Below are 25,991 nucleotides of genomic sequence, written 5' to 3'. Positions count from 1 at the left end.
CTGGTGTGGGGAAAATGTAATAAAGTTAGGTATTTCCTTTCAGTCATCCAGAAATGGTCTCAAAGTTGAAAGGAGAATAAGAAACAGAAATGCAAACTCCATCACATAAAATATGAAGACATTTAAAACCCTAACGCTTTAAACAGGAGAAAGTGCTACTAAAAGTAGTAAAGGTCTCAGGGGGTGTAAGGATTAGAGTGTGCCGTTAAAAAATAGAATACAAAGGGACATTGCAGAACCTTTTTTATCATACCATTAAGTTTATGTGTTAAAAAAAACCCACACAAAACAACACTACATAGTTTAACCATACTATGTATTTTCTCTGAGGATGCATGCATGTAAATACATAAAAGATCTGGAAAAAAAAAACCCATATCACTTTGATAAGACAGTTACTTTCAGGGGCAAGTGGTTGAGAGTCTGTCTGCCGATGCAGGGGACACGGGTTCGTGCCCCGGTCCAGGAAGATTCCACGTCCCGCGGAGCGGCTGGACCCGTGAGCCATGGCTGAGCCCGGGCGTCCGGAACCTGTGCTCCGCAACGGGAGAGGCCACAGCAGTGAGAGGCCCGTGTACCGCAGAAAAAAATAAAAATAAAAAATAAGAGAGTTACTTTCAGGATCAAGAAATAGGAAAGGTCTGGGTGTTGATCTATTATGTTTTACTTTTTTGGAATTGTTTAAAATACCCTTGCATCGCTTATATAATTAACATTTGATTAGAAAGATAATTTTAAAAATTACTGATTCTTTCTCCTGTTATCAAGCAATAGAGATCAGACCAGGCCAAATTCTTTTCCTTTCATGTGTCTCCTGCTGGCTAAAGCTTGCAGAAATGTAGTTGAAGATGGTCTGAAGCTATTAAATGACTCTGGGAGAAATAGAAAGTAGCTATTCTCTTGTTACTGGAGGAATAGTTACTACAGCTACATCCATGTACAAAGAAGTTCACGGCTCAAATCACCGTGAGACACAGGCTGGATTCCAAGGAACTTTGGTAAGGATTTAAAGCACGGGGGGGGGGCCAGTCTGGGCTTCCTCACACCATGGTGGCTGAGTTCCCAGAGCGAGCGCCTCAAAAAAGCCAGGTCAAAATGCCGGGTGTTTTTACAGCATCATCTAGCCTCAGAGGTCACCTCACATCAAACCAGACACACTCTGTTGGTCAAGACTGTTACAAAGTCTGCCCAGATTCAAGTGGAGGAAACTACTGACTTGACAGAAGAATTGTTGAGGTCGCATTTTTTGGGAAAAAAGAAAAAGGCCGTGGAATGGGAGATATGTGGCTATTCTTGGAAATGACAACCTGCAGCTGAACCATATGCAAAAGAGCGTTTGCAAAACATTCCAGATATCTGTGCTTCCCAGAGAGCGGAAAACTCTAGATTATCCTTGTGAAGCGAGTTAATAAACCGCAAGACATTTCAATGTATGTTCAGTAGTTGGCTAACTTAATAGGCAATTAGAAATCTAGAACAGTGTTTACCTATCTGGGGCCCTCCCCCCACTAGAGGTCCTCTATGTCAGTAATAAGGGTCCTCCAGATATTTTTAATATTTCAAAATACCAAAGAAAAATTGTACAGTGATTGGACATCAGTGCAACTGAAGTGTAACTAAAAGGTTCATTCCCTTTTTTTAAAAAATTTGAGCTAACTTGAAGTTGTGCTTCTCAGTTATATATGTTTTTATTAAATAGGAAAACAAATTATCACTTAATGAATTAATTTTATTTGGTAGGTAAATATCCCAAAACACAGTAGCCCATTAAAGAAGGGCAGGAACTGGAAAGAGAAGTAATAAAGGGAACTTTGTGATGGAAAATGTGCTGAGATTTTCTTTGGTTATTTGAGGTGACTGAGCCCAGGAAGGAAGATAGATTTAAGAGTTGTCTACATAGTGAGGGTAGTTGTGAGGTGTCAGAACAAGAAGGAAAGATGGAGTGAGGACCTTGGGGGAAAGTCTAGTTTGAGCCAGATGGCTTTATTTGCCTGGAGATATTGAAATAAAAACAAGAGAAAACAAAACGAAGTCATCAATTATAGTTCAGTGACTTTTTCAGATTTTACAAAATGGGTAAAAAAGTTGTGGGGTGGTAAATAAAATATTGTTGTGTTTCTGCAGTTAGGACTCCTCGGGGCTCTGCTCGCCGGCTCTTTTCCCTCTGCCGCCGGAGCGAGAGGGCAGCCCCCAGCCTGGGTCATCTCTCTGAGGTTCTCAAGGGCTCCAGGGAGGGCTGACCTCAATTTAACAACAACATAGGAAAAGCTACAAAAACGTACAGGCTCCCATGTTTAGAATCTGGCTCCGGTGGCATGAAGAATAAAGAAAATACCACGTTCTGAAACAGATACCAGTATTGTGCCCGTTGCTACATTATTCAGTATGTAACCGCATGCAAAAGAGTTTCTCTGAATACAGAGACCTGGGTGTGGGAAAGACTGGGGTGTGGTCTCCTTTCAGATTTGTAGCATGTTAACGCTACTGATTTCCTGCTATTTGCCTCTTTGCATTGGTCCAGTGTACACCGTCCGTCCCTCCGCTGTCTCTGTGTGTCCAGCTGATTCTCATCATGGGTCTGGCTCTTCCTTTTCTTTGACAAAATGCTTACTGGCTCCTGCCTCCCTGACCTAGAAGTTGCTTTCCCATTCTGTGCCCCACAGACCAGCTCTGCAGGCTGTAGTTTTGTAGATGAAATTTGGGCTAGAGTCCTCTGGTGGCATTGAGCTCACACGCCTAGACGCGCACTTTGTGCCTTTGCCTCCCAGCGTGGCTGCCTTCAGCTGCCGGGATGGTGGCTCTGTGTCCCGCTCACTGTCATGGTAGATGCTTGCCCCCCACCCCTCCCTCTAGGACCTCCATGTGTCCTCGGCCAGGGGCTCCACGGGCCCCCAGTTTGTGAAATCAGATCGCAAGGGTGTGACTGGGGGCAGAGAGCATCCTCTGGCCAGTGTGCGGGGGAAGCCAGGTACCCAGCTGATCAGATGCCATCTCCGGGGCTTCCTCCTTGCCTGGCTCCCAGGCCACAGGGGTGACCAAGATTTCTGTGGGCACCGTGCCCTCTCTACAGAGCCCAGGCCGCCCAGAGGACGCTTACGGGCCAGTGGCATTTGGGACAGACACTCTTGCTAGGCATGGTTGTTAACCTCTTCTCTTCTCTGTGTGGGGTGGAAAAATGATCTGATCTACCCCCTGTCCGGACCACCTTCAGAGCTCACCTCTAGCCTCAAAAGCATTTCTAAAGCGCCCTCAAATGATGCTGGTGCAAAAACTGAGACCGTTAGGCACACGCTGCTTTGAAATCCTTTGCATCTTGCCCCCCAACCCCTTTACACTAATGACAACTATGGCCCCAAGACAAAGTCCTGCTCTTAATAAAGCAACTGATTTTGGCTTCTGAAAACTAACAGAAATTAGAACTATGGAATGAATCACTGATTAGAGCAAATGCATTTACACCGATCGCCTTTGACGGTGGGTGTGATTTTTAGAGAGGGTTTAACTTTACATCTGTAGTCTTCTCTTGATTATTCAGTTTTTCAAGTTCTGTGCATTAAAGCTTTAATCCCAGAACGAGCACAAACTGCTCTGAGCCTTCTCCCCAGATGACCATCCCGTGCCCAGAATGCAGGTGACATTTCCAGTAGGGCCGGCTGTGAAATCGTCACTCTCACCAAAGCCCTTCCCCTCCACTCACAGCTGTCCTCTGACGAGAGTCCGCTCGCTGAATGACAGACCCCGCAGCTGTGCCACTCATGCTGGATAACGCCAGGCGCTGGCCCCGCTGGAAAGGAGGCGGAGCTTGCTCCCAGAGGCCCGCTCCGGCTCTGGCCTTCCTGGGTGACCAGGGTGTTGGGATGGACGCAGCTGTCCCACAGGACATGGCAGAAATCCCAGCTCACTCATGTCCTAACTCGGGTCCTCGGCATCACAGGCCCAGCTGTCCCCGGTCCTGATCTGAACCAGTGACCTCAAAACCAGAGTCTTGTTCCTAGCAGCTGGAATGTCCTGTCACATGGTCCTTTTATTTTAAACTTTGGCTTCCCTTGCAGAGTCCTGCACGCTCAGACGCCCCCGCCATGGTCAGAAGGCGGAAAGCACCCGATTGCCCAAGGGCCTTGATGTCATGCCGCTGTCACTGTTCATCCAAGCCAGCGGGCGAGCACCTGCTTTGCCTGGGAGAACGACCCCCCAGCAGTCTCGACTTGGGACTGGCTGCACCGCACAGGCCTTGGCCTGGAGATTGTCGGGGCTCAAGGAGAGTTGCCCTTTCCCCCAGCCTCCACCCAAAGCTGCTCCTCAGCTGGGCCCACCTGACCCCGACCCAACCCACCCTTCTCCCACACCCCCAGTGGGACTTGGGTGAGAACCGTCAGGACAGCAGTGACAGGAGGGGCTTCTGGCTCGGTTCCCTCACATGCTGTTCCTTCCACCTCTGGTTGGGCCCCCAGGAACCTGTTAAGATGGTAATCCCTGGCCCTGGAAACCGGTCCCATCCTTAGGGCCCCGCTCCCAGGGGAGATGGTCCAAGGGCAAGGGCAGGCCTGCTGGGCTTCTGGAATTCTCTCTGTGCTGTCACATGCTTCCCCTTCTGGGCCCCAAATCTGAGGGATGTGCGCAGGAGTCGGATAGATTATGTTACTGGCCAAGCTGGACTTGAGGCCAGGGCTTGGACCTGAGCCCCAATCTGGGCTTCCTACACCACCCCGCACCCTCACCCCGGCTGAGTCACAGGCAGGACAATGGCAGGGTCCGCCTGTGGGTGTCCTGGTGAGGGAGGGGCCGGCACGTGTCTGAGATGGCAGATCCCTCAGGCCAAGAGCCTCTAGAGCATCCATGGTCTGGGATTTCTTTTTTTCCCAATGTTACTCTTCCTCTCTCAAGAAAGAAGGACCAAGATGGGAGAGAAAGCAGAGGTTTTTTTCCCCTAGACACCTCAAGAAGGCAGAACGTCCTACGTCACAAGCTGTAGTGGGTTGAATAGTGTCGCCCCATTTCATGTCCACCCAGGTCCTCTGGATGTGCCCTTATTTGGAAATAAGTTCTGCAAAGGATCAAGAGATGAAATCTCTGTGGAGAAGGGTGGGCCTAAATCCAATGACAGCTGCCCCTATAAGAAGAGGAGGACACACAGACACAGAGGGGAGACGGCCGTATGAAGATGGAGGCAAAGATGGAGGGATGCGGCCACAGCCTAGGGACGCCTGGGGCCCCGGGAGCTGGAAGAGGCAGGAGGGCCCTTCCCGGAGCCTCGGGACAGAGCACAGCCCCGCCGATACCTGGATCTCAGACTCCTGTGCTCCACACCTGTCGGAGAATAACCTCTTCTGTTAAGCCACCTAGTGTGTGGTTCCTTATTATGGCGGCCTTGGGAAACTAATATACAAGCCAAGACAGACATAAGGACAGGAGAGAGAGACACAGAGACAGAGAGAGACAGAGACAGAGAGAGAGAGAGAGGAACTGTGTTCCCTGTAAAACCTCAAGGACCCGCAGCCTTGGTCGTCAGGCCAAACACCTCCAGCTACGTGGACGCACACAGGTCATGTGACCCTAGGTGGGCTTTTGGGTCTAGTGCCCACGCCTGCCTCTCCTGGAAAACTTGTCTTGCAATGTGTCCCACAGGGTGGCTCAGCAGAGGGCGCCGGGCTGGTCACTGCAGCCTGAGGCCCCCTCCTCAGGGAACAGGAAGAGGGAGGTGAGGTGTGCCCCTCCCCGCCCTGCCCCGCCAGTGAGGTCCTCATTCACGGATCCACGGGGCCTGCCAAGCCCTCAGAATTACTTCCAACAAGCAACCTAAATGCCCATCGACAGATGGATGGATAAAGAAGATGTGGCACATGTCTACAATGGAATATTACTCAGCCATAGAAAGGAACGAAATTGGGCCATTTGTTGAGACATGGATGGATCTAGAGACTGTCATACAGAGTGAAGTAAGTCAGAAAGAGAGAAACAAATATCACATATTAACGCATATATGTGGAATCAAGAAAACTGGTACAGATGAACCTGCTTGCAAGGCAGAAATAGAAACACAGATGTAGAGAACAAATGTACGGACACCAAGGGGGAAAGCAGGGGGTGGGTGGGATGAATTGGGAGATTGGGGTTGACATATATACACTAATATATATAAAATAGATAACTAATAAGAACCTGCTGTATAGCACAGGGAACTCCACTTCGCTGTACAGTAGAAACTAACACAACATTTTAAAACAACTATACCCCAATAAAAAAAATTTTAAAAAGAAAAAAAAAATACCATATGATATCACTTACATGTGGAATCTAAAATATGGCACAAATGGACCCATCTACGAAACAGAAACAGACTCACAGACACAGAGAACAGACTTGTGGCTGCCAAGGAGAAGGGGGATGGGCGAGGGATGGACTGGGATTTGGGGGTTTGGTAGATGCAAACTATTACATATAGAATGGATAAACAACAAGGTCCTACTGTAGAGCACAGGGAACTATATTCAATATCTTGGGATAAACCGTCATAGAATAGAATATAAAAAAGAATGCATTTATATGTATGACTGAGTCACTTTGCTGTACAGCAGAAATTAACACAACACTGTAAATCAACTGACTTCCATAAAAAAAATTAAAAAAAGAATTACTTCCAACAATCTGTTCCATGAAACTGTTTTCCCTGTCAATCGTGAGTCATGATACTGAGTCACAATTTTTATTAAAGTTATGATTTCTGATTCCAAAATACTTGAAAGTTTAGAAATCCACCCTTAGAGTTGATTTAAGGTTTTTTCCCCTGTAAGCATCTAGCTCCAAACGATGTGATTGGCATCTTGGAGGCGATTTATTTTGGTAGGAAAAGAAAGAAGAAAAACTCAGGCAGAACAACTTTTTCAGGGAAGCGTTTTCTGGTTCCCATCAGATCTGCCCCTTGTCCTGGGCTGGTAGGAAGCGAGAGGCCCCCCTGCTGGTCCAGGGGGACAGGGACACTTTGTCGTGAGAGGTGCCGGGGAAGGGAGAGGAGCCCATGGATAAAGGGAGGCGCCAGCGTCCTGGAAAGGGGGGGCGGTGGGGGAGTGTCACGCGTTTTAAACAAACTTAAAACTGTGAGCGTTGCTCGTATCAAACAGCGTTTTCCCTGTGACTGACACTGTTCATGTTTACGTTTGATCACAAGGCCACTTGTGTGGGTGGGTCTGTGTCGTGTCTGACTTCTTGCCATGAATGAGCTTGTATTTATCTGTTTACTGCTGTGCCTCTCCCGTCCTCTCTCCTGCAGGTCCTAGAACATAGTAGGAGGGGTGCAGAAGATACTTGTTATCCAAACGTCACTCGTGATTTTATTTTATTTATTTATTTATTTATTTATTTTTTTAAATTTATTTATTTATTTATTTATTGTAGGCTGTGTTGGGTCTTCATTTCTGTGCAAGGGCTTTCTCTAGTTGTGGCAAGCGGGGGCCACTCATCATCGCGCTGCACGGGCCTCTCACTGTCGCGGCCTCTCGTTGCGGAACACAGGCTCCAGACGCGCAGGCTCAGTAGTTGTGGCTCACGGGCCCAGCTGCTCCGCGGCATGTGGGATCTTCCCAGACCAGGGCTCGAACCCGTGTCCCCTGCATTGGCAGGCAGATTCTCAACCACTGTGCCACCAGGGAAGCCCCCACTCGTGATTTTAAAAAAGCTATGTAATCGAGTCCTGAGGAATTGATTGAGGGAATATGAAAGCATTATGAGAGGAATTATTAAAGATGCTAAGTTGTGCTAGTCACACGTGAAGGTAGACTCCATGAGGGGCGAGACAGGCTTAGATTTAAGAAAGAATTTATTGCATAAATTATACTTAAAACCAAACAAAAGATAGGAAGGAAAATTACAAGGACAATATAATTAATACCTAAAGATCAATAAAAAAGACAAATGTACCAGTAAAAAAAGAGCAAAGGACGTGAATAGACAATACACACAAAAAATACAGAAAATTAATATCCAATGAGCCTATGGAAAAAAGTTTGTTCTCACAAATAATCAAATGAATGAAATTAAAATATTAAGTCTCTCCAAATCAAATTAGCAAATATCAGGTAATTACTAACACACGTTGTTTGCAAGGGTGGGATTTACACACCAGTGAGAATATATACCCGGGTACTCTTTGGAAAGCAATTTGGCAATACTGTAATCGTCTTGGATCCATAATTTCCACTTCCAGGAATTCATCCTAAGGAGTTATCATGGATGTCTACATAGATTTACCTATTATTACTTTAATATGTATATTTAAATTAGTAAAAAGATGAAAATTACCTGTATATCCTACAGGTTTTTAAAATAAATGATGGTGTATCCAGAAGATGGAACACTGTGTACCAATTTCAGAAAATAAATATTTTAATCATCCCAAGAATGTATTTACTGATATGGGAAAATATTTACTACGTATCATTGAATAATAAAAGGCAGATTATAAATCTGTATTTATAGCATGATCCTATTTTTATATTAAAAAATTCTGTACGTCAAAGGTAAAGTTTCAACATATATACCTCAAATATTTGAATAGATAGGCTTATGAATGTTTTTAGTTTATACTTGGGCTTTTCTGTGCTCTTAAACTTGTAAACAGAGAAGCACTATTACTTATTAACAGATCAAAACTATGATTAAAAAATTAATCTATGATAGTGTAATAGTAAAGGAAATAGGAAATAGAGTTATTATTTAGTGATATTTAGGGAGGTGACTGAGCTAATAGTGAGAATGTTCAAGAACATTCTTTCGTTCCCGCGCTAATCAGTGCATATTCTTTCCAAAGCAGTTTCACAAGGTGTCCAGTCTGAGTCCTGTATTCCCCTAACTGGACAATAGCACGGCTCTAGGAAACTTCCACCTTCGTTCCTTAAACTCTCTGGAAGATGTACAATTATTGGGTGAGTTAGAGCTTTGTAATTTTGGACAATTTTGAACAAGGATGATTGCCTTTGCTTAAGTTATGCAGATGAATTGTTTGCTTCAAGTTCTGACATAATTATCTCTCAGCCACTTAACTTTCTAAAACAGGGTCTCTCGACTATTTTCTGCCAGGTCATTCTCCGTCCTGGGGTCGTCCTGTGCGCCGTGAGGTGTGGAGCAGCATCCCTGGTCGCTACCCACTAGAGTGGTCCAGATCCACTGCTCTAAAAGATGCATTGTTGGGCTTCCCTGGTGGCGCAGTGGTTGAGAGTCCGCCTGCCGATGCAGGGAACACAGGTTCGTGCCCCGGTCCGGGAAGATCCCACATGCCGCGGAGCGGCTGGGCCCGTGAGCCATGGCCGCTGAGCCTGCGCTTCCGGAGCCTGTGCTCCGCAACGGGAGAGGCCACAACAGTGAGAGGCCCGCGTACCACAAAAAAAAAAAAAAAAAAAAAGATGCATTGTTTTTGCTAAATAGAGAAGCAGAATTATCCATCTTTACCTAATTTGCATTCCATTTTTGAAATTGCCCCTAATTTTGTTATACTTTTACCCATAGACATTCGACACATGAAACATTACATGTGTAGAATCAGATGGAGAGTTATATAACCTCACTGAACATATATGAGTAAGTAGTTCCATCCCATAATGATAAAATGAGGTTAAGATTATTTATTGTACTTAAGGTACCCCAAATGCAAGTCTTTTGACAAAAACTTTTCTAGCATATTTTAGAACTCAGTAACATTCTACCACCAGTGTTTTTATAAAGCCCAGACGAATGTCTCCTACTCTGGGTCTTAACTTGAAATGCAGCCAAAATAGAGTGATTCTTTCTCCCCATCTGAAAAGAATGACCAAACGAAGGACCTGCGGCCATTAGGAAGGCCTGCTGCACATCTGCAGGTGTTACTCGTGTGTAAACACCCAGGTGGAAGAGGACAAGGGACCCTCGTTACCCCCTGTAAAGGGAAGCACCTCTCTTTTTTCTTTCTTATTCACCCAATAAACCCCCTTACATGGACATGTAAGTAAAGGGCTTTACAGAAGCAACCGTCCACCGGAAAGGCTCGCTCCATGCTTGGTTTCCACCTGGGAATACACTTCTTTGCAGGACTGTCATTTGCTCTTTCAGGCTTGTAGGTTTTGATGTTGTCAGTTTAAAAGAAGGTGACGAAGGCGTGTAGGCCAGGGGTTGCCAGTGGCACTTGGGAGCCGGGGTGGGGTGCTCCTAGGCTGCGCTAGGTGATGGGGGAGTTTTCACACAGGTGCTAGCCCAGTATTGCCAGATGGCTCCGTGTTTTCAAGACAAACAGAAATCCATACCATCCGTGAACTCTTCCTGTTTTAAAACATGACCAACCAATTTAAAAGAGCTTAAAAACACTCTGTAGTTGAAACAAAACCTTTCCTCAGGCCTGACTTAGCCCGCTTGGAGGGCGGCGCCATCTGTTCCATAGGAGACCTACCTGCCCTTTGTCTACACCAGTTAACACGCTTCGGATGGAAGGGCCCAGCATTTGGATATGTGAGCATCTTGCCAACGTGACTTCTGAGAACTCTGCAAACTCAGCCTGTGTAGAGGTGCTGATGTAGACCCACCTTCCTACTGTGCAGGTGTAGCTCTCTGCTCAGGTCCCACCTCCATAGCTCACCTGGGGCTCTGCCGGCTCTACCTTGACCAGCCCAATGAGGCGAGCCTCCCAGATCCACCCTTGGTGAAAGTCCAGGGCTCTCTGCCAACCCAGGAAGCTGGGCTCATTTCCTGCCATCGAGAAGAAATGCTGCAGCCGGACGGGGCGGCCACAGGCTTGGCCCATCTCCATGCTTGTTTGCTTCCAGAATTCCTCGGAGACACCTTGCAGGGAAAGCTACAGCTTATTAGCTGGTGTGGACATAACTGATGATTAACATTCACATTTGAACCTTGAGCTCTTCAGAGAAGGACAAAAGTATATGAAACAATCAGCTACCTGGAGTTTAGATTCCTGGCCTCGGCTGGGACTCAGGTGTGTTCAGATCTTGTTGGCTGGTGAAGTGCCCCTGTCTTCTGGCAAAAATCTGCTTCATTCTTTACCCCGAGATAATTTTTGACTGAAATATGTAGTCCTAACCACTCTATTTTGTTTTATGCATCTTATCCTTGTCCACGAATGGCTGTAGAAAAGCTTCCAAAGACAACTGAATTTATAAAAGCTGCTGAACTTCTGGTCAAAAGTGACACGTTATAGGGAATGTGAACTCTAAGCCAGACAGGAGCAATGGGTTCTGAACAAAAATCCAAAATTTCTGGATGTTTTGTGAATGTTTTCATGACAGCATATGCATGATACACTATCTCAAAGAAATACGCTTGCTGCTTGTTAAATGCTAGTCTAATGGGTTTTTCAATTTTTAGATATTAACTATGCCATCCAGTGGAAAAAGAAACCACGCTCAGTAAATTCTACAGCTTTAAATATTGTATTCCCCAAAGGGATTATGGTAAGACCCTCCTACCTCCTTAACTCTGGTTTGAAACGTTCACAAGTGTGACATTATCTTGCTCATATTTTTATTTCTACACCACCAGTAATTTGAACTAGATAATCAGAAAGGGTGGGGTGACAGTGAAGCTAGTGAGAGACGGAGATACATGAAATCAACGACACTTTAGGCCAGGCTTTCGCGGATGAAATTTTGTAGGGAAACTGGTTGATTCTAGTCAAACAACTAGACATTTAAAAATAACCAATTAATAATTCATTCCATTTTCAAACTTGTTCAATATATTTTAACATTAAAAAAATTAGTTTGAATGATATAAACAAATGAATAAACATATCTCTGGGGAAACTCTTAAAGTAGCAGGAATCGTGGAGTGAAAAGTTCATTTACAGCCATCACCGTAACCAGGCCGGTGGGTCAGCTCGAGAAGTTGTGGGATATTTACCTGCTCTCAAAGTACATCCCCACAAAATAGTTATCGATTACAGAGGAAGAAAAGAATCTGGCAGACACCCTCCTGACCAGGTGACCAGTGTTCATGCCACGGCAACAGGACAGACAGACACCATGTGCCACCTGAAGGAACACAGGGACGCAGCACTTCTGTGAGTTACCTGCCCAAGAAGCCTAACCTAGTGTCAGGTCATGAGGAGTGGGGGACGTCCTACAAAATGACCCGCCCATAATCTCCCAAAATGTCAAGGTCATGGGAGTCAAAGACGATGAAAGAGGTTCCAGGCTGAAGAGATTAAAGAGGCGTAAACCTGGGTGTGACACTACTATATATAAGATAGATAACCAACAAGGACCTACTGTATAGCACAGGGAACTCTACTCAATATCTTGTAATAACCTATAATGGAAAAGAATCTGAAAAAGAACATATATATATATATATATATATATATATATATATGAATCACTGTGCTGTGCACCTGAAACTAACACGATATTGTAAATCAACTATAAGTCTGGGTCCTAGATTGGGTCCTTTGTCATAAAAAGCCATGAGGCAACGGAAAGAAATCTGGGCAAGGGTCTTGGGTGAAGAGTCAGCAGGAACTCTTGTACTATTTGTGCAACATTTCTATAAACTTGAAACTGCTTCAGGATAAAATTTAAAATAGCACCAAAACAGCAACGACAACAATGCTTGGAGCTGTGGCAGCAGCGTCGTGCAGAGCCCCAGCCTGGCCGACCAGGACTCACGTCTTGGTCCGCGACGCGCTAGCAGTGTGACTTAGGGCAGTCTCCTTAGCGCCCCCGAGACCCCTTCTTACCCCTCATCTGGAAAGTAGGGATGACACTAGTACCTCCCCATAGGGCTTCAGGAGGATTGAGTGTGATGACCTACATAACAGCTCAGCTCGAGGTTAACACAGAAAGCACTCAGTAAACAATGGCCACAATAAGCAGCATATTGGTTTCCCAGGGCTGCTGTAGCAAAGTACCCGCCACATGCTGGGCGGCTTAAACAACAGACATTTAGTGTCTCACAGTCTGATATCAAGGTGTGGGCACGGGGGGGTTCCTTGGGAGGCCACGAGGGAGGATGTGCCCAGGCCTCTCCCAGCATCTGGTCGTTTGCCGGCAACCTTTGGCCGCCTTGGCAACATCACCTGCTGCATCCCCTGGACGTCCGCCTTCATCCTCACGTGGTGTTCTCCCTGTGGGAATATCTCCTTTGTGTAAGGACACCAGTCACATTGGACGAGGGCGCAGCCTGACCCACTGTGACCTCATTTTAACTAGTTACATCTGCAACCATCCCACTTCCAAATAAGGCCACAGTCTGAGGTGCTGTGGGTCAGGGCTTCAGCACACGGATTTGGGGGCAGGATTCAGTGCATAACAGATGGTGTGATCGTTAGCAGCGCGTAAGAGAGATCCAGTCCTTCCTCCCTGGATCGGTAACTGCAAGAAGTGTCTGGAGGGGTGACAGTTTGTCACTCTTTGTTTGATTTCGTAACACTTTACAAAACACTCTAGCAGGCCAGTCTGACCTTTCGACAAAAGTAAAATTATCTGTGTTTCAGAGAAATCTGCAATAGTCATTTGAGGTACCATGGAAACACCATGAAAATCCCACCAGAAACAGGTTTGTACTCCTGAGCAAGAGGGTCAATTGGGCTCTTCCAGGCTCTCTCCTTGGAGAGGTTTGCTTCTATCTCGGTCCAGAGTGAGAATCTAATCAAGGAGTCGGGGCCGCCTCCGGTCCTTGCGGTCTGGACGGTGAGTGGTCCTGGTGCAGGCGGCCCTGGGTCGCTGCATCCACACGGAGGTAGAACAGAGGCCCCAGTTCTCCAGGAGTTCTTGGGTGTCTCATTTGGCCAAGAGCCGGAAGCACTGCTTCATCTAAACAATGCTCTGGCCTAGGCACACTGGTCTGTCTGCACATCCTGCAGCTGGACACAGGTTCAGCCTCCAAAAATGAAGCCACAGGACTGCCATGGAGGAGACTCAGGTCAGTTCCCCAGACGCATTTACCCACAAGTGGGAGGTGTAAGCCGGTGGTTCTCAGCCCTGCCTGGGAGCGTGTGCGCGTGTGTGTGGGGGTGTGCTTGAGCACTTGTGTGCTTCCTATGACCTTTTAGTTCAAGGTCACCAAAAAAAGACTATTCCCTATCTATTTCTCTTCACTAGCCTGTTGACAATCCCTGACCGTTTTGCCCAGAGCAATTTCTTCTCTGGGATAAGCTCTCCCTCTGAGCCCGGGAAGGACGGCCCATCTACTTGCTCATCAGGCATTACTTGAGGTCTCTTCCTATCCTTCTCAGCTCCCCGTCTGGACGCCGTCCTCCACTGAGATTCTGAGGCCAGAATCGTCAGGCAGTTGACCTGCCGCCTCAATTTCCTCATCTGGAAAATGGGTCTGACTGATTTACAGCACGAACAAGAACCTTCAGGGGTTTTGTGAGGGAACATGAGTTAATATGAGTGTGTTCGATTTATAATGCTGTTTGGCATCTCACGGAGGCTCAATTAGTGACCAGTACAGTCTCAGGATTTCTTGCCTCATAATTTAAGCCTTAGCAACAATAGAGACACTTGTCTGCTCCTGCACACACGTGTGCACACACGCGTGCACACACACGCGTGCACACATATGCACACGCTCAGCTCTGCCTTTTCTGGCTTTTCCCTCTGTCCAGCTGCTCGGCCCCTATATCTCCCTCAGCCCAGTCATACACTACGACCCAGCTCAGGACTCTCTTCCCTACAAGGAACCTCCCTCTGAACTGGGCCAGGACCCCGTCTGGGCTCCAGAAACTACCGTGTCTGGTCTGCTGGGGCCTTGCTCACACTTGTTAAGATTATCCATCCTGGGCTTCCCTGGTGGCGCAGTGGTTGAGAGTCCGCCTGTCGATGCAGGGGACACGGGTTCGTGCCCCGGTCCAGGAGGATCCCACATGCCGCGGAGCGGCTGGGCCCGTGAGCCATGGCCGCTGAGCCTGCGCGTCCGGAGCCTGTGCTCCGCAAAGGGAGAGGCCACAGCAGTGAGAGGCCCACGTACCGCCAAAAAAAAAAAAAAAAGATTATCCATCCTCTTGGAATCCTGAGAATTGGAGAGGGATGGGATGGCAGGGTCCTGACGAAGCTGGGGTCCCACCCCCACCGGCCCTCTTTGCTTCTAGACGTGTAACTGGACTCAGGTCCCCGCAGGCCCCGAAGGGCGAGGTGCCACGTGACCCTAGGGGAGGTGCCACGTGCTCCCACGGAAGGGCCAGCTTTCCTGATTTGTACAGACAGAGGGCAGGAATGTGTGCGGGCATGGGATGGTGGCAGAAGGAACAGACCCTTGGGTCGGGCTGGATTTAAGGGCGTGGCTCACGCAGCGGAGGTGGCGGGCTGGGCGTTTCATTAGTCTCAGAGGTCAGGCAGGGCGTTTGGTTAGTTAGTTTGGCTAAAATGTGGCCCTGACGTGGTGTGTATTAAATGAAGCAAAACGCCTGGGTGCCCTAGAGGAAGGGACCCGAGGCCGAGGGAGCCTGGGTGTTAGGGTGGGTTTCCGGGTAAGACCTGCTCACCTGGGGGGTCCAGAGGACACACCTCTCACCGCGAGTGCGGGAAGCGAATCCGTGGGGGGAGCCCTGCGTCCTGGGAGAGCTGGGACCACCCCTCCCTGAAGGCAGACCTCACATGGCAAACCGAAATGCAGCGGGAGTAGCTGGGTCCTGAGGGGCTGGGGCCAAGGGAGCAGAGCTGCGCCAGGTGAGGCGGGTGTGGTGACCGTGGGCGCAGGAGGGCCAAGCAGGCGCGGGAGGGTCTGCCCGCAGAGACCGGGGCGTCGGCTAGCCGGTCCTGGAGTTCCTAGAGGTGAAACGGGGGACACCACTGCATTCTTACTTGATCTGTATGGGCAGAAAAGTTTGAGGTCGAGGGAACAGAAGTCTAACCTGAATTATAAAAAGAGTCACGGCCCCTCAGTCAGTTCCCAGGCTCAGCCAGTTCTCAGACCCGGATCCCCTTGAATGGAGGGGAGGCCAGGTCCCTGTAAGGAAGGACCCTGGTCCACTGCAGACAATGTACAGTTCACCTCTCTCCCAGCTCTCCGAGGAGGAGATGGCCTTTTACCAGGGTGACTGTGCGCTGGGGAAGGGGGAAGAATCAGACATCTGGGGACTCCTGGACACTGGCTCTGAACTGACGCTGATTCCAGGAGACCCCAGATTCACCGCGGCCACCAGTCAGAGTAGGGGCTTCCGGAGGGCAGGTGGTCAATGAGCTTTAGCTCAGGTCCCTCTCACAGTGGGCACCGGGTCCCCAGACCCGTCCTGTGGTTATCAGCCCAGGTCTGGGATGCGTCACTGGAATAGACACTCTCAGCCACCAGCAGAGTCCGCAGCTGGGCTCACCCAGCACAATGCCGTGCACGTCACGGGTTCTCAAAAAATTGGGGGACAGAAGAGGATCAACAGGGCTATGATGTTTTTGAGATGATTGAGAGCGCAGGGGCCTGTCGCCCCTGCGTTTTGTTTGCGGCTGGTGGTTCAGCACTGAGTGTCTGTCCTGGCTGCGGTCCTGCCTTGTCTCGCCTGATCTGGGCGCCACCCTCGGCGAGGCGTCCGTGGGGCCTCAGCGGCTCGGGTCCACGGCGAGGTGGGCTTCCTTCCAGAAGCTGCAGTTGCCACAGCTGCTGCCCTACTCTCACGTCTAACCCTCTCATTCATGTTTTTTGGATGCTTCACCGTGTCCCCAAACCACCCCTGTTAAATTAGGTCATCTTAGAACACTTGCTGTTTCTCAACTACTTGGGAAGAAGAGATTCTGAGGCTGTGACTTCACTTGGGTTCCATTTCCTCTGTTTATTGCTCCCTCTATCTCGATGCGGGGATGTCACCCCATATTTTTAGGACACAGTCTACACAACAATGACACGTCATTTTGAACTCCTCCACGGTGGCACGGGGCTGAGACTGAATTCTCCTGTTTCATCTTAAGGCCTTGCAAAGAGTAAACAGAAACTTTAAACTGAAAGATGGCAGGTTAGCAGTTTACTTGATATTTCTTGTTCCATAAAATGGAAACCATCACATTTTATCTCTTTACTTATTATATACGTACTTTTCCAATCTCCTTTAAATACGTAAGCAACTTCATTATAAATCAAACATGAACTTCATGTTTAGGAAGAAAAGGCTCCAAGATGCTCTGCATTCTGCCGTCAGAATCAGAGAGTCTGAGGCCAACTCTTATATTTCAACAAACTGAAAACCAGAGAAGTAGGAATTTGCCCAAGATTCCATGAAATGTGATGTAACGTCATTGATTTTAAAGCACTCAGTTTACATAGGAAATATGTAATGAGAACTGAAAAAGGTAAGCATGAACAACAGTGTGGGTAAAACACGAGCACTCTGAGGGCACAGACCACATCCCACTGGCCCTCAGGATGTGCCCAGCCCTGGCACCATGCCTGACACGTAGCAGGTGCTCAACAAAGATTTGTTAGATTGTTACTTAATAAATAGACACGAGAGAATAGCCCAGTCACCACCTCAGCTGTTATTGCTCATCCAAGTGTTGACTCTGCAAAATGGGAAATCATATTTCTTGTCCACAAGAAAATGCTGATTTATTGCCATGATCGGTTGTAAAATAGAAATATGAGCTGAGAAAATGCAAAGCATGGCAAGATGAACCTGGAGCTCTTTGTATATACCTTCTGTATTTTGCTGTTTAAAATATGTTTTAAAAAGCCTTTAGCTTTCTCTCTTTGTTGGGAATAGAATTTAGACCTCAAGATATGTACAAGGTGGGGAAACTCACCTTCCACGCCAGTCACATTGGACGAAGGGCCCACACTGCTCGGATATGAGCTCATCTTAACTCATGACATCTGCGGAGACCCTCTTTCCAGGTAAGGCCATATTCCCAGGTATTGGGGTTTGCGACGTGAACACATCCTTTTAGGGACAGAGTTCAGCCCATAATGTGCATCACTAGGGCCCCTTACCCCTCCCTTCAGTTGTGTGGGGACCTCAGAGGTTCCCAGCTCAGGGCAGCCCCTGCCCTCCCTCAGGACCAAACTGGCCTCAGGTCCCTCAGTGCCCGCTTCTCCCCCATCCTCCAGAATCTGCCGCTCCCCATCCGCCAAGGGTTGACCTGGGACCCCTTCCTTCTTCACACCCCAGAGGGTCCCCTGGGACCTGGTTGCATTTGTCTTGTCTCCTTGGAAAATAAAAGATGTAGTGGCCTCGGTGAGGTGTCTACACTTTCTTCAAGGCATCTCCTCCCCCTCCCCTCATGCTTTTTTGTGGAGACATGAAAGGTGACTGCCCCCTGGGGGTCAGGGGGCGCTGGCGAGTGAGCCCTACAGTGAGAGCTGGCACTGACCACCAGGGCGCCCGAGGATGACCACCCCGGTTCCCCATGAGTCCTCGCTACACGTGGCTCCTTAGAGTCCCCTCCCCGTGATGTCGTGGAAAATGGGAATGAGGGGAAACCAGGAAAGGGAGAATAAAATGCAGTGAGAACAAGAGGTAGGAAGAAGTAGCAGAATAAAGGATTTAAGCCGAGAGGAAGAGAAGAAATATCGCAAAGAGACAGGACAGGGGAAGCGTTCATGAAACTAATTATACGGGAATAGGCAGCGTTTATTACAAATTCCTCAAGGCTTTCTCATTAAAAATGAACGTAAAACAACAAGCCAGTCACAAAAAGACAAATCCTGTATGACTCCACTGTTATGAGGTCCTGGCGTCGTTAAATTGAGCAACTGACGCAGGAGCGGGCGGCAGAACAGAGAAGGATGTGGCCACGGGCTCCCCTCTGGGGTGACTGCATCGCGGCCAGCGTGGGGACTGAGGGGTTTGGACCATGACCACCCAGACGGTGAAATGAGGGAGATAGATGTTCTGAAACGAAGGTGCAGTCAGTACAGCTCTGTCCACTTATCAGATATCATTTTTACAACTCTGACCTCTTTTCCACCTTTTCTACTTAAACTCTAATACTGATTTATAACTCCTGTGAGCAAAGATGAGTGTCAGAGCTGCCAACCATTGATCTATTCTCCTGTATTGATTCTACCTGCACTTACTGCTGACGGCCAATAGGGGGTGTTAATCAACAGCTTTATTTCTGTTCTGCTTATTGATATCTTAATTAAAAAACATACTCACAGGGAGCTTCCCTTCCTTGGTGGCGCAGTGGTTGAGAGTCCGCCTGCCGATGCAGGGGACACGGGTTCGTGCCCCGGTCCGGGAGGATCCCACATGCCGCGGAGCGGCTGGGCCCGTGAGCCATGGCCGCTGAGCCTGCGCGTCCGGAGCCTGTGCTCCGCAACGGGAGAGGCCACAGCAGTGAGAGGCCCACGTACAGCAAAAACAAACAAACAAACAAAAAAACCCATAGGTATGTGTCAAATTTCAACACATTTATTAAAACATAAATATTTAACTCCTTGAATCGCATAGGACTTTTATCACTCTCATTAAATTCACTTATGTATTCTTTAGTCTCAAAACTAATTTTCACGGCAGAGCCACATCTCCCTCGCGCAAGGAGGCGTCCGTCCCAAAGCTCAGCATCATTCCTGTCACACGTCGCCAGTCCAGAGATGGCCTGCGTGTTACTGACCCCAGCGTCTTCTCAGTGCTGTCTGAAGATGAAGTCAGAAGGTAAATGAGCTGCGGGAGGCGTGCATGTCCAGGTTACCAGCATGTAAGCAAGTGGGGCTCGTTTTGCCTTTTCTCTGGATCTTTACACTGACGTGTGAACACGGAGGAAAACACAGATGTGGACGCTGCGTGTCCTGCTCAGGCCAGGTCACTCCCTGAGCATGGACAAGTTAGGGAAGCTTCCAGAGTGAGCAGAAGCATGATATTCACTCCACTTAGTACGAACGAGCGATGCCTCTCCTGGACTTCAGCAGACAATGTTTCTTACGCATTCCATTTCTTCGAGCATTCTGGATGTTCTCTGAGCAGAGGCCAACACATCTGCCCCATCTTCCGAACAGGCCCGCCATTTCTGGGTCAAGGCCACCCCTGCCTTCTCATCTCCATCTGCCCTGCCCTGCCCTGCCCTTCCGGCTTGGGAACGTGGACCCTGACGAACGGGCCCAGCAGCACTGCTGACTCACCAGGGGCTCAGGGCTGATTTTCCAGGATAAGCCATTCCTCAGATGCTCCTCCCCGGACATCCGTCCTGTGGTCACGTTGCAGACTTCCCAGCTCAGGTGTCAGGAGGTGATCTGTCGCCACGCGGCCCAGCTGCTGCTCCCACAGAAATCCAACTTATTAGGACCGGGTTGTACCAGATTCCATCTAAATGAGCTGATTAGACATAAAACCTGCTTTTTGGAACCAAAATAAGGGTTTTTTCCCTGTGTTTAAAAAGTTAGTTGTAATGAAGTCTTTTTTTTTTTTAATTAATTAATTAATTTATTTATGGCTGTGTTGGGTCTTTGTTGCTGTGCACGGGCTTTCTCTAGTTGCGGCGAGCGGGGGCTACTCTTCGTTTTGGTGCGCGGGCTTCTCATTGCCGTGGCTTCTCTTTGTTTCAGAGCACAGGCTCTAGGCTCACAGGCTTCAGTAGTTATGGCTCGTGGGCTCAGTAGTTGTGGCTCGCAGGCTCTAGAACGCAGGCTCAGTCAGTAGTTGTGGCACACGGGCTTAGTTGCTCCGCGGCATGTGGGATCTTCCCGGACTAGGGCTCGAACCCGTGTCCCCTGCATTGGCCGGCGGACTCTTAACCGCTGCGCCACCAGGGAAGTCCATAATGAAGTCTTTTTTTTTATTGTAGTAAAATGTACAAAACATAAAATTTACCATTTTAACCATTTTAGGTGTATAGTTCAATGGCACTAAGTACACTCACATTGTTGTGTAACCATCACCAGCATCATCTCCAGAACTTTTTCATCTTCCCAAACTGAACCTCTGTCCCCATTAAACACCAGCTCTGCCTTCCTCTCCCCCAGCTGGCCCGCACCATCTACTTTCTTCTCCATGAATGTGACTCCTCTAGGGACCTTATATTAGTGGAATCAGACAGTATTTGTCCTTTTCTGTCTGGCTTATTTCACTCAGCATAATGTCTTCTGGGTTCACCCGTGTTGTAGTGTGTGTGTCAGAATCTCCTTCCTTTTTAAGGCTGAATAATATGCCACTGTATAGATGGATTACATTTTGTTTATTCGTTCATCTGTTGATGGACACTTGGGTTTTCTCCGTCTTTTGGCTGTTGTGAATAGTGCTGCCATGAACATGGGTGGACAAGTATCTGTCTGAGTTCCATCTTTAAATTCTTTTGGATACGTACCCTCAGAAGTAGAATTGCTATGGTAATTCTGTTTAATTTTTTGAGGCACCACCATACTATTTGCCACAGTGGCTGCACCATTTCACATTCCCGTGTTAAGTATCCTAATTTTGGGGCTTCCCTGGTGGCGCAGTGGTTAAGAATCCACCTGCCAGTGCAGGGGACACGGGTTCGAGCCCTGGTCTGGGAAGATCCCACCTGCTGTGGAGCAGCTAAGCCCGTGCACCACAACTACTGACTGAGCCTGCATTCTAGAGCCTGCGAGCCACAATTACTGAAGCCCACGTGCCACAACTACTGAAGCCCACATGCCTAGAGCCTGTGCTCTGCAACAAGAGAAGCCACCGCAATGAGAAGCCCACGCACCGCAACGAAGAGTAGCTCCCGCTCGCTGCAACTAGAGAAAGCCTGTGCACAGCAACAAAGACCCAACGCAGCCAAAAATAAAAAAAAATAAAATAAATAAATTAAAAAACAAAAGAATCCTAATTGTGTTCCCAGGGCCTTTCTTTTCTTTGTTTGAAGGTTTTTAATTATAAATTCAATTTATTTGATATAAGGCTGTTCAGATGATTTCTTGAATGAGTTTTGTTAGTTTTAGTCTTTCATGTAATTTGTCCTTTTAACATACATTATCTTTGCATATAACTCATTGTTGTTTCTTTTTGAGAACAAGGTTCTTCAGTCCTTACACGGATAAAATTAGTGCTTGCGATGCCCACTAGGGGGTCTTGGGCTCCACAGATATTTAGACTCGTGAGGGTACCCGGGGCCTCGCGCAGAGGACGCGGGCAGGAACGCATCGACACCGGTGCCAAGAGCAGAGTCCGGCACTTTCCCTCGGGAGGCGTCCTCGCAGTGGCCCACGCAGCCGTCTGGGGACTGTCCTCTGCCCCGCCCCACCCCACAAGGCTCAGTTCAAGTGCGAGGAAAGAAGACTTAGGCAGGCGGGGCGTAGAGCGACGCAGATCCTGCATAGGTACTGCTGTCTCTGTACAGCTTAGGGGTAGTTTCCAGGGCATTCTGATCACCCCCGGGTCACCTTGTTGGTGAAGAGAAGACACCTGCCCTAAACCCTGGGCAGCGGCTCACGAGTCAGCGATGCTCCCAGCAGCGGCGGGGGTGGGAGTGGGGGGAGAGCACACAGCTGGCAGGGCCCCATGGGGGCTTCACGAGGGAGCAGAACGAACCAGGGGGCTGAGAGAGGCAGACCGCGCAGTAACAAGAGGCTGGCGACCCCTGGTTCCTGAGGGGGATGCGACTGACTTGTTTGAATAATCCCACGGGCGGGCAGGGAGGTTGAGGACCGGGGGGTGCAGCTGCTCCAGCTGGTGGGGGAACTAGCCGAGAGGGGGGCCTTCCCTGCTGGGTGGGGCGCAGGGGGCACGGCTGGCGAGAACAGGGCAGCTCACGGTCAGACCTTTGGGGCCCCGTGAGGCTCAGAGGCATCAAGGCAGCACGTGGAATTTTAGGTCTTGTAATACACAGGGCGCCGACATGCCCAGTTAGGTGTTACCATGCTGGGGCCCCCAGTCCAGAGGCAAGGCAGTGATTTCCATCATAAGCGATGTTACCTGGTGACACAGGTGACACCTGGATAAAGCTTTCAGGGGAGCACAGCTAGGAAGTTAACCCAAGGTCACATTTCCACAGCAAGGGAGAAACCTTTAACAAAAATGACCTTTGTCTCAGGCTGGCGATAGGAACTATTTCTACACGGATACGTAAATTAATCGAAAAGTAAAATGGCCCCAACCATCTCCATCATTTCCACAAGTATTTTTTATACTTAATACTCAGTTATAAAAATTGGTATGCTGCATTGTTTTCATCAGTTGTGAACTAAAAAAGTTATAATGATACAATCTAGAATAAATATTTTTGACACCTACTGCTTTTGATCACATTTAATAATATGTATTTCTATTTATATCTTATTTTGTATGCAGAGAAGTCTACTTGAGTGATTAGTAAAAGTCTTTCTAATATACAAGTATATTACATTAAGATTAAAAGTGTATTACATTAGACAAATAGCAACAGCAGCACACATTACACTTTGTTGTACAATCTGCCTGTTTCTCTTATTTTTGGATATCGTATCCAGGCATTTAGTGTCTCTCTCTCTCTCTCTTTTATTTTCTTTTTAGGGCTCCAAAGCCCTAATGGTATTCTACTGAATACCATTAAAGGAGTGACCTGATTTTATTTTTAAGCCAGTGCTTATGACACACTGAACATTACACCCTTTGCAACAATTTTAACTTACAAATAAACTTTTAGAAATCAAATTAAAAATTTGCAAGGCTATAATAATTTTTCATGAGTAAAAGTATATGAAAACCACTGCTCTGAACCCCAGCTTATACCTGGTTTGGTGGCTGGGTTTTGGGGTGTGACAGGGCCAGTACCAAACACTTCAGCCACCAGCCGTTGTCTGGATACCAGTGCTCCACCTTTTCTCGAGTAGCTGACCCGAGGGTCTCCCGGCCTCAGGACGGCTGTAAGTGCACCTGTGTTGGACGCATCTGTTATTTTGTAACAGTAAACCTTAGCTTCAGGACAGAATATTAAAAACTATTAAGTTGTAAGATATATAGGCACATGGAGAATAATTTACTCTGCCAATGAGAATCAATTTCAAGTCTTATGCCGTGAGTCTGGGTTTTGGACATCCGGGTTACCAGTAAATTCCTTATGTAAAAATGGGTGCACACATCTTAGCTTTGGCATGTCCTCATTATGAAGACTGGCCACAAAGCTTGAGTTTTCTTCTACATAACAGAAAAGTCACTGAGCTGACCAGTAGGTCAATCCAATACGTTTACCCATCCTATCAGCTTGTTCAGAAGCTGCAGTCACTGCCTCGTATGGAGTAAGGTAAGGTGCTGCTATGACTGAAAACAGGTCCTCTTGCTCCTGGGTCTGTGTTGAAACATGCGCCCCGGCCTCTTTCCCCGACACCCTCATACCCACCAGCCACCCTGCCCTCGAGGTGAAGAGCGTGGATGGACAGGTTCCGTGGTGCCCAGGACAGGCGTGCTACCCCTGGTTAATGACAAAGAGCCGAGAGAGGCCAGGCCCAGGGCGTGCGCCCCTCGTCACCACTGGCTGCAAGCCCACCGTGGGGTCCCAGTCGCCCCCACCCCAGGCCGGTGTTGAACTCTTCGCAGGAGAAACGGGAGGACGGGGCTTGTTTTTAGCCCAGGGCGGGGCAGAGCCGTCTTGCCAGCACGTGGTTACTTACCTGCAGAAACTCTGTCTGGAGTGTGGACCCAAACTTCCAGGACCAGAAACCGGACCTTGGCCGTGGGCAGAAAGGGTGGCTCCAGCTGGCCACACCTGCCAGGCGCACACTCGGAACGCCAGCTTGTTCGCTAAGCTAGAAGGTGGCGCGTGGCGCGTGGGGACCAGCCCTCAGGTCTCCTCGCCGCACAGGAGTCCCCTCTTGGGAGCACGACCATTGCGCCCTGTGCCCCCTCGGTCCCCTGTCCCTGGCCACGCCCACCCCCTCTGGTGCCGAGCCCAGGACAGCTTCCTGCTCATGCGCCCACGTTCCAGCTTCGTGCCGACCACCCCATGTTGTCAGAACGTTCTCGTTCACGGAAGAGTGTCTGCAGTTTATTAATAAGTTGGCTTCAGCAGGATGAAAAAGGAAAGCGCCTTTATTCCTCCTCTCCGGCCCCTGTAAGCCGCTCCGTCTGCCCTCTCTTTGCGGGCAGCCCAGAAACACGCTGCAGGAGATCTGGGGCAGAGGGCGTCGCTTTTCTGGTCCTTGTCAGGTGTTAACAAAGAATCACATTTTTGGGGCATAAAAAATTCCCAGTCCGCTCTACTATGAAGGCTTCCTCTTCTCATTCAGCTAGAAGCCGCTCTCCTCCCCCAGCCTGGTCCCAACCGTGACCCAGGATGCGCAGGGGCAGGGCCGCTGTGCTTCTAGCAGGTTCCCACCTGGATCCCCTCCCCTCCCCTGCCACCCGCTTGCAGGGGGATTGGTGTCTCCTGCCAACGGAAGGGCCCGGGTGGGTCCTTCGAGATGGCCCCGAGGGAACCTCCTGCCTACAGGTCCCTGGCGTGCACCTGGCCTGTTCCTGAGCCTCAGAAGGACCCCCTCCTCCCGCCGAGACCCCACTTTTGCTGTCACCTCACCTCTCCAGAGGTCTGCTTCAGAGGGGAGCCTCTCCGAGGCACCAAGTCTGGACACAGGGTCCTGGTCCAGCGCCGGTCTCACCACTCAGATGAGTCAGCTTGGGTGCCTGTCGCTGCACCCCCCAACCCGGGGAGCGGATGAAGCTCTGAGCGGCCCCAGGTGCCCTCTCTTGCCTTCGGGCAGAGCCTCGGCCCCTCCTTCCAGAGGAGGCTCCCCGGCGCTCTCTGACCCCACCCCCGATTCCCGGCCTCCCCTTTTCAGCCGGGATGAGGGGGGCTGGCAGGACTGGCTCCGGGCGCCCCCAGCACCTTACTTTAGAATGCGGGATCCCTACCAGGCGTTTCTCTGCAGCGGTACAGCCGCTCTTTTGTTTCTTCCGTTGCTTGACGACGTTTCCGGTGGGCTCTCGTCCCGCCCCACACAGCCCAGCTCCTTAGCTCCTGTGAAACCGTCCTCAGCTCCTTGCGTCTACACCACGCCAGGCCTGACTCGGACTGGATCTCTCTCTCCAGGATCCTGTGTCAGCCCGGGCGCCGCAGGAGGATGAAGCCACACAGGCTGTCCGAACGGACAGAATGAGCCGACGGGACGGGCTGCTGAGCAGCAGGTGTGGGAGGATGGCCGAGGCGCGGGGGTGCTGAGGG

Source organism: Hyperoodon ampullatus (assembly GCF_949752795.1).
Source record: "Hyperoodon ampullatus genome assembly, chromosome: 16".
Classification (NCBI taxonomy): Eukaryota; Metazoa; Chordata; class Mammalia; order Artiodactyla; family Ziphiidae; genus Hyperoodon; species Hyperoodon ampullatus.
The sequence above is the reverse complement of the archived record's forward strand: the minus strand, read 5'-3'. Positions refer to the sequence as shown.